The sequence below is a fragment of the Theropithecus gelada genome, chromosome 9 (genome assembly GCF_003255815.1).
Source record: "Theropithecus gelada isolate Dixy chromosome 9, Tgel_1.0, whole genome shotgun sequence".
Lineage (NCBI taxonomy): Eukaryota > Metazoa > Chordata > Mammalia > Primates > Cercopithecidae > Theropithecus > Theropithecus gelada.
In genome coordinates, this window is record NC_037677.1 from 93772270 (window position 1) to 93781151 (window position 8882).

Sequence of the window (8882 nt, forward strand, 5' to 3'; positions counted from 1 at the left end):
CTGTCTAAAAAAAAAAAAAAAAAAAGAAAAAGAAAAGGAATAATAATACCAAATTCAGAGGTTTTTGGATGACTAAATGATATAATATCCTTAAAGCAATTTTCAGGGTCCAGGAATAAAATAAATCTCCAATGTAGCTAGTGGGTACAAAGTTTCTTTTGGGAGTGATGCAAATGTTCTAAAATTAGATTATGGTTACACAACTGTGTAAATATCTAAGAACCATTGAGTTGTATACTTTTTTGTGTGTGAGAGGGGTGTCTGGCTCTGTCGGCCAGCCGCCGGAGTGCAGTGGAGCAATCTTGGCTCCACTCCGCCTGCAACCTCCGCCTCCTAGGTTCAAGTGATTCTCCTGTCTCACCCTCCCAAGTAGCTGGGACTACAGGCACACGCCACCATGCCCAGATAATTTTTTTTTTTTTTTGAGACGGAGTCTCTCTCTGTTGCCCAAACTGGAGTACAGTGGTGCGATCTCAGCTCACTGCAACCTCCGCCTCCTGGGTTCAAGCAATTCTCCTGCCTCAGCCTCCTGAGTAGCTGGGATTACAGGTGCACACCACCACACCCGGCTAATTTTTGTATTTTTAGTAGAGATGGGGTTTCACCATGTGGTTCAGGTTGGTCTTGAACTCCTGACCTCATGATCCACCTGCCTCAGCCTCCCAAAGTGCTGGGATTACAGGCGTGAGCCTCCGCGCCCAGCCCCCAGGATTTCTTTAATGTTTCCAGAGTTCTCTGGCTAAAGATTGGTGACACCTCTGTCAAGCAATGTTGACGATCTCAACAAAAGTGATATTCCCACTGTGTTTAATGTGTTTCTGTTTCTTCCGTCTGTTGATGGTTCCTTGAGAGCTTTGATGATCAGGGCAGAGGCAGAAGGCACCACCTCAGTCTGGGCCCATCTTTTCTGAATGTTCAGTTTCACTGTAATCCTCAGGACTCTCCAGTCACCCCTTGCCTTGGCAATGTCATCACCAACCTTTTTTAGAGACAGACCCAGGGGGCCGATCTTGGGGGCCAGTGAAGAAGTGGCACTGACTGCACCCCCAGTGCACCTCAGGTATACAACTTTAATCTTGTTGGGGTCGAACTTCGGTGGCATGGTGGAGGCAGCTGGTGTTGGATGAACCCAGATTCAGGATGACCAAAGAAAGTTGCACCTTGGCCTCTTCCGAGCCAAAAGCTGAATGCAAAAAATGTATTTTTAAAAACAAACAAACAGGGCCAAGCACGGTGGCTCATGCCTGTAATCCCAGCACTTTGGAAGGCCAAGGCAGGCAGATCACCTGAGGTCAGGAGTTCAAGACCAGCCTGGCCAATGTGATGAAACTTCATCTTTACTAAAAATACAAAAAGTTCGCTGAGTGTGGTGGTGCACCTGTGGGAGAATGGCTGGAACCTGGGAGGCGGAGGTTGCAGTGAGCCGAGATCAGGCCACTGAACTCCAGCCTGGGCAACGAGAGCAAAAACTCCATCTCAAAAAAAAAAGATCCAGAGGTAGGCAATCCAGGACCATGTTTGGGACTTTTGAAAGACCCAGGCAACAAAATAAAAGAAAAAGAGACAGGCTGGCCCCCTTCCTCACAGGGTGACTTTACAAAGGTGTCACATAATATGGCCCACTTGGCTGGGCGTGGTGGCTCATGCTTGCAATCCCAGCACTTTGGGAGGCTGAGGTGGGCAGATCACCTGAGGTCTGGAGTTAGAGACCAGCCTGACCAACAGGGAGAAATTCCGTCTCTATTAAAAATACAAAATTAGCCGGGCATGGTGGCAGCATGGCTGTAATCCCAGCTACTTGGGAGGCTGAGGCAGGAGAATCGCTTGAACCCAGGAGGCAAGGGTTGTAGTGAGCCAAGATCGAGCCATCGCACTCCAGCCTGGGCAACAAGAGCGAAACTCCGTCTCAAAAAAATAATAACAANCCCTGGGCAAAAAGAAAGAAACCCCCTCCCAAAAAAAAAAAAAAAAAATATATATATATATATATATATATATATATATATATCCCACTTATATTTCATTGACCAGAATTTAATCACATGGCCCCATTTGGCTGCAAGAGAAGATGACAAATGAGTCTTATGGCTCTGGTACAGCTACAATTTGGGGTTTATTAAAGAGGAGAACAGTTTTTGGGAGGCAAACAGCAGCTTCTGCTATAGCTACTACTTGTGTAACAATGGAGGCAGACTATAAATAAATAAACTATCTTTGAAAAGACACACAACACCTTTTGACTTTTGAACCATGTGGCTGTATTATCTACTCAAATAAGTAAAACTAGAATTTAAAAAAAATACCGAAGCCTAGCAAGATGGTGAGATTTTGTCTCTACAAAACATACAAAAATTATCCAGGCATGGTGGTGAGTGCCTGTAGTCCCAGCTACCAGAGTTCTACCCTAGTCTCCCTAGTAAGGGAGACTGAGGTGGGAGGATCACTGGAGCCTGGGAGGTTGAGGCTGCAGTGAGCCATGACTGAGCCACTGCATTCCAGCCTGGGTGACAGAGTGAGACTGGTCTTAAAAAAAAAAAATACTGAATGATGGTACCCAACCATGTGTCTCCTGACTTACAGCTCTGTCGATACCACAGCTGTCCCAGGCATCCATGTGGACACCATGCTTCTGTGGATCTAAGACTGCCTCCTCTGCAGTGAGCCAAGATCACACCACTGCACTCCAGCCTGGGTGACAGAGCAAGACTCCATCTCAAAAAAAAAAAAAAGAAAAAAAGAAAAAAACACTGCCTCCTCCAGACACCTACAAGCAATCATGTGGCAAGTCTGAGCATCTACTCTTCCATTCCCATTGCCACCCAGGTAGCAAGGATGGCACAGTCCCAGAAATGGGAGCACTAACTGCTTCAGCCTACATGGAGTCATCATCATGGTCCCTGAGACTTGGTCCTAACATGGCCATCTTTTACCTATGATCAACATACCATGAGAGGGCCGGGCACGGTGGCTCATGCCTATTATCCCAGCGCTGTGGGAGGCTGGGCTGAGCAGATCACTTGAGCCCAGGACTTCAAGACCAGACTGGACAACATCACGAAACCCCGTCTCTACAAAAAAAATCGCAAAAATTAGCCGGGTGTGGTGGTGCACACCTATGGTTACAGCTTTGGGAGACTAAGGTGGGAGGATTATTTGAGCACAGGTGGTGGAGGCTACAGTGAGCCATGATTGTTCCATTGCACTCTAGCCTAAGCAACAGAGTAAGACCCTGTCTCAAAAAAATGTGTATATATATATATATATATATATGCATACACACACACACACACAGAGACACACACATACACCCCATGAGAGATTTATTGACCCTTTGTCTTCCCATCTCTTTGTTCTTTTGCAGGGGATAGAGACCGGGTCTCGTTATGTTGACTGGTCTCCAACTCTAGGGCTCAAGTGATACCCCTGCCTCAGCCTCCCAGTGTTGGGATTACAGGCATGAGCCCCGCGCTTGGCCTCTTCACACTTGATTCCTGTTCTAATGGTAGATCTGGCTGCGCCTATCATGACCCAACATCCATCACAGAGGTTCTCAATCACCAAGCTGCCAGCCTGAGCTGTAACCATAAAAAATAATCCCATGCGGCCGGGCGCGGTGGCTCAAGCCTGTAATCCCAGCACTTTGGGAGGCCGAGACGGGCGGATCACGAGGTCAGGAGATCAAGACCATCCTGGCTAACACGGTGAAACCCCGTCTCTACTAAAAAAAAAAATACAAAAAAATAGCCGGGCGTGGTGGCGGGCGCCTGTAGTCCCAGCTACTCGGGAGGCTGAGGCGGGAGAATGGCGTAAACCCGGGAGGCGGAGCTTGCAGTGAGCTGAGATCCGGCCACTGCACTCCAGCCTGGGTGACAGAGCGAGACTCTGTCTCAAAAAAAAAAAAAAAAAAAAAAAAAAATCCCATGCTTCTCTGCCCTTGGTGTTTCTTGGTTTGTGGCAACATGCTTGACATATTGCCACATGGTATTCTCCTCATGTGTCTGTGTCCAAATTTCCTTCTTTTTATACGGATACCAGTCCCTTCATTAGGTCCCACCCTAATCCAGTATGACCTCCTTTTAGTTTGATTACATCCACAAAAATGCTATTTCCAAATAAGGTCACACTCACAGGTTCTGAGTAGATAGAAATTTAGGGGAAGCTACTCAACCCAGTATACTATTCCAGCCTCCAACCTGAGGGCTGCATCCCTCTGAACTATCTTCCTAACCTAGAGACCTTTCTCCTTTTTTAAATGACAAAATATCCTCAGGAAATGCTGTGTTAAATATACTAAAAAAAGGCCGGGCGCAGTGGCTCACCCCTGTAATCCCAGCACTTTGAAAGGCCAAGGCGGGCGGGTTACTTGAGATTAAGAGTTCAAGAACAGCCTGGCCAACATGGTGAAACCCCATCTCTACTAAAAATACAAAAATGAGCCAGGCATTGTGGCAGGTGCCTGTAATCCCAGCCACTCAGGAGGCTGAGGCAGGAGAATCCCTTGAAATCAGGAGGCGGAGGCTGCAGTGAGCCGAGATTGCACCAGATAGCAAAACATTCTACACTGCTCCATCAGTGTTAGCTCCGAAGCCATCTAGTCATTTTAACTACTGGCTTCTAGACCCAACTGTTCTAATTCCCACCCCTACTCCCCACTGTCTAACCGGTGGTTTATCTTTCCTGCCTTGTCAGCAGCTTCAAGACATTTTTAACTTTTGCCTTCCATGGCTTCCTCAGTTGCTAATCTACTGAAATATGTTTATTTTATTTTATTTTTTGAGATGGAATATCACTCTGTCACCCAGGCTAGAGTGCCGTGGCACAGTCTCGACTCACTGCAATCTTTGTCTCCTGGGTTCAAGTGATTCTCCTGCCTCAGTCTCCCAAGTAGCTGGGAATACAGTGGTCTGCCACCACGCTTGGCTAATTTTTTTTTCTTTTTCTTTTTTTTTTTTTAGTAGAGACAGGATTTCACCATGTTGGCCAGGCTGGTCTCGAACTCCTGACCTCAGGTGATCCACCCACCTCAGCCTCCCAAACTGCTGTGATTACAGATACGAGCCGCTGCACCTAGCCTACTGAGAGGTGTTTAATATCTCATTCTCATCTCTTAACACCTCAGTTTGAGTCCCCTAATCTCTCTTTTTTTTTTTTTTTGAGATGGAGTTTCACTCTTGTTGCCCAGGCTGGCATGCAAGGGCGTGATCTCGGCTCACTGCAACCTCCCCCTCCCGGGTTCAAGTGATTCTCCTGCCTCAGCCTCCCAAGTAGCTGGGATTACAGGCGCCCACCACCACACCCAGCTAATTTTGTGTGTATATGTGTGTGTGTGTGTGTGTGTGTGTATGTATGTGTTTTGAGGCGGAGTCTCACTCTGTCACCAGGCTGGAGTGCAGTGGCACGATCTCGGCTCACTGCAACCTCTGCCTCCCAGGTTCAAGCCATTCTCCTACCTCAGCCTCCTGAGTGGTTAGGACTACAAGAGAGTGCCGCCATACTCGGCTAATTTATTTTTTGTATTTTTAGTAGAGACGGGGTTTCACCATGTCAGCCAGGATGGTGTCAATCTCCTGACTTCGTGATCCACCCGCCTCGGCCTCCCAAACTGCTAGGATTACAGGCGTGAGCCACCGCGCCTGGCCGAGTCCCCTAATCTCTTGAATTTTCTCAGTACACATCCCTCTTCCCCAGTCAGCTGAGCCTCCATTTAGAAGGCTGGGAGGCAATGAAAGAACTGGTAAAGAAGCAACCCTGGGGCCAGGCGCGGTGGCCAGGTGTGAGCCACCGCACCCAGCCCAGCCCAATTTCCCCTTTTGTTTTTCTAGACAGAGTCTCACTCTGTCGCCAGGCTGGAGTGCAGTGGCACAATCTCAGCTCACTGCAACCTCCACCTTCCTCCCAAGTTCAAGCGATTCTCCTGCCTCAGCCTACCGAGTAGCTGGGACTACAGGCGTGCGCCACCACGTCCAGCTAATTTTTGTATTTTTAGTAGAGATGGGGTTTCACCATGTTGGCCAGGATGGTCTCAATCTGTTGACCCTCGGGATCTGCCCGCCTCGGCCTCCCAAACTGCTGGGATTACAGGCATGAGTCACCCAATTTCCCCTTTTCTATGGCTTATTGTTTCTAACACTTTATTGTAAAATTTTTCAAACAGCCAACAAAATTGAAATACGCTGTTACCCAGTATCTAGATTCTAGTATTTTTTAAATTGAGATATATTTCACATAACATAAAATTCAACATTTTAAAGTGTACACTTCAATAGTTTTTAGTTCTGTATATTCATTGTGTTGCACAAACATCACCACTAATTTCAAAACATTTTCATAACCCCAAAAAGAAAACTCTTAACCATTAGCTGTTAGTCCTAATTCCCCCCTTCTCCCATCCCCTGGCAACCACTAATCTACCTTCTGTCTCTATGGATTTGTCTATTCTGGATGTTTCATATAAATAGAATTACACAATATGTTGCCTTTCCTGTCTGGCTTCGTTCACTCAGCATAATGTTTTCAACATTCATTCCTTTTGTAGCATGTATCAGTACTTCATTCCTTTTTATGGTGAATAATACTCCATTGTATGAGTATACGACTTTTGATTCATCCATTTATCAGCTGATAAATATTTGGGTTGTTTCCACTTTTTGACTATCATGAATAATGCTGCTATCAACATTTGTGTACACATTTTTTTTTTTTTTTTTTTTTGAGACGGAGTCTCGCACTGTCACCCAGGCTGGAGTGCAGTGGCCGGATCTCAGCTCACTGCAAGCTCCGCCTCCCGGGTTCAGGCCATTCTCCTGCCTCCGCCTCCCGAGTAGCTGGGACTACAGGCGTCCGCCACCCCGGCCGGCTAGTTTTTTGTATTTTTTAGTAGAGACGGGGTTTCACCGTGTTAACCAGGATGGTCTCAATCTCCTGACCTCGTGATCCGCCCGTCTCGGCCTCCCAAAGTGCTGGGATTACAGGTTTGAGCCACCGTGCCCGGCCTTGTGTACACATTTTTATGTGAACATATGTTTTCAATTTTCTCAGGTATATAGCTAAAAGTAGAATTGATGGGTCATATGGTAACATTAACATTTTACTATACATATTTTATCACATATCTACCTATCTAACTATCTTTCTAATCCATCTATATTAATCCTCCTCACATTTTAGTGTACTTTGGAATAAATTGCAAACGTCAGTACACCTCACTCCAAACTCATCAGCATGTCTATTACTAGAATTCAATCTTTCTTTACAATTTATTCTCTTCATATAAAATTTACAATTTTTTTCTTTTTGTTATTTTGTTTTTGTTTTTGTTTTTTTGAGACAGGATCTCTCTCTGTTGCCCAGGCTGGTGTGCAGTGGCACAATCTTGGCTTACTGCAACCTCTGCCTCTTGGGCTCAAGCGATTCTCCTGCCTCAGCCTCCTGAGCAGCTGGGACTACAGGCGTGAGCCACCATGTCCAGCTAATTTTTGTATTTTTAGTAGAGATGGGGTTTCACCATGTTGGCCAGGCTGTTCTCAAACTCCTGACCTCAGCTGATCCACTCACCTCAGCCTCTCAAAGTGTTGGGATTACAGGCGTAAGCCACCGCACCCAGTCTACTCAATGAGTTTTAACACATGCCTAAACCTGTGAAACCCAAATCAAGATATCAAGATTTAGAACATGGGCCGGGCGCGGTGGCTCAAGCCTGTAATCCCAGCACTTTGGGAGGCCGAGATGGGCGGATCACGAGGTCAGGAGATCAAGACCATCCTGGCTAACACGGTGAAACCCCGTCTCTACTAAGAAATACAAAAAATAGCCGGGCGAGGTGGCAGCACCTGTAGTCCCAGCTACTTGGGAGGCTGAGGCCGGAGAATGGCGTGAACCCGGGAGGCCGAGCTTGCAGTGAGCTGAGATCCGGCCACTGCACTCCAGCCTGGGCGACAGAGCGAGACTCCGTCTCAAAAAAAAAAAAAAGATTTAGAACATGTCCACCCTCCTGCAAGTTCCCTCTGTCTATTCAGTGTCAGAGTGTCAGTCCTGCCCCTGCTCTACCTTTTTCAAAGGCAACCAGTCTTCTGATGTTTTCCCCACTGTAAGTTACTTTCCCTCTTCTAGAACTTCATATAAACAGAAACATATGAGGTATATCTGCTTCTATCTGGCTTCTTTCACTTAGCATACTGTTTTTAAGCTTCATTCATGTTACTGCATGCAGCAATATTCAGTCCTCTTTGTTGCTGAACTGTTTTCTGTCATCACCCTGTGTGAATGTGCAATAGGTTGTTTGTCCATTCACCTGTTGATGAACACTTGGGCCATTTCACTTTTGGCTTTTATGAATAAAACTCCTTTGATGTGAGCCAACATCGTGCCACTGCACTCCAGCCTGGGTGAAAGAAGGAGACCCTGTCTCAATTAAAAAGAAAGAAAAAAAAAAAAGGCAGGGCGCGGTGGCTCACGCCTGTAATCCCAGCACTTTGGGAGGCCGAGCAGGTGGATCACCTGAGGTCGGGAGTTTGGGACCAGCCTGACCAACATGGAGAAACCCCATCTCTACTAAAAATACAAAATTAGGCCGGGCGCGGTGGCTCAAGCCTGTAATCCCAGCACTTTGGGAGGCCGAGGCGGGCGAATCACGAGGTCAGGAGATCGAGACCATCCTGGCTAACACGGTGAAACCCCGTCTCTACTAAAAAATACAAAAACTAGCCGGGCAAGGTGGCGGGCGCCTGTAGTCCCAGCTACTCGGGAGGCTGAGGCAGGAGAATGGCATAAATCCGGGAGGCAGAGCTTGCAGTGAGCTGAGATCCGGCCACTGCACTCCAGCCTGGACGACAGAGCCAGACTCCGTCTCAAAAAAAAAAAAAAAATACAAAATTAGCCGGGCG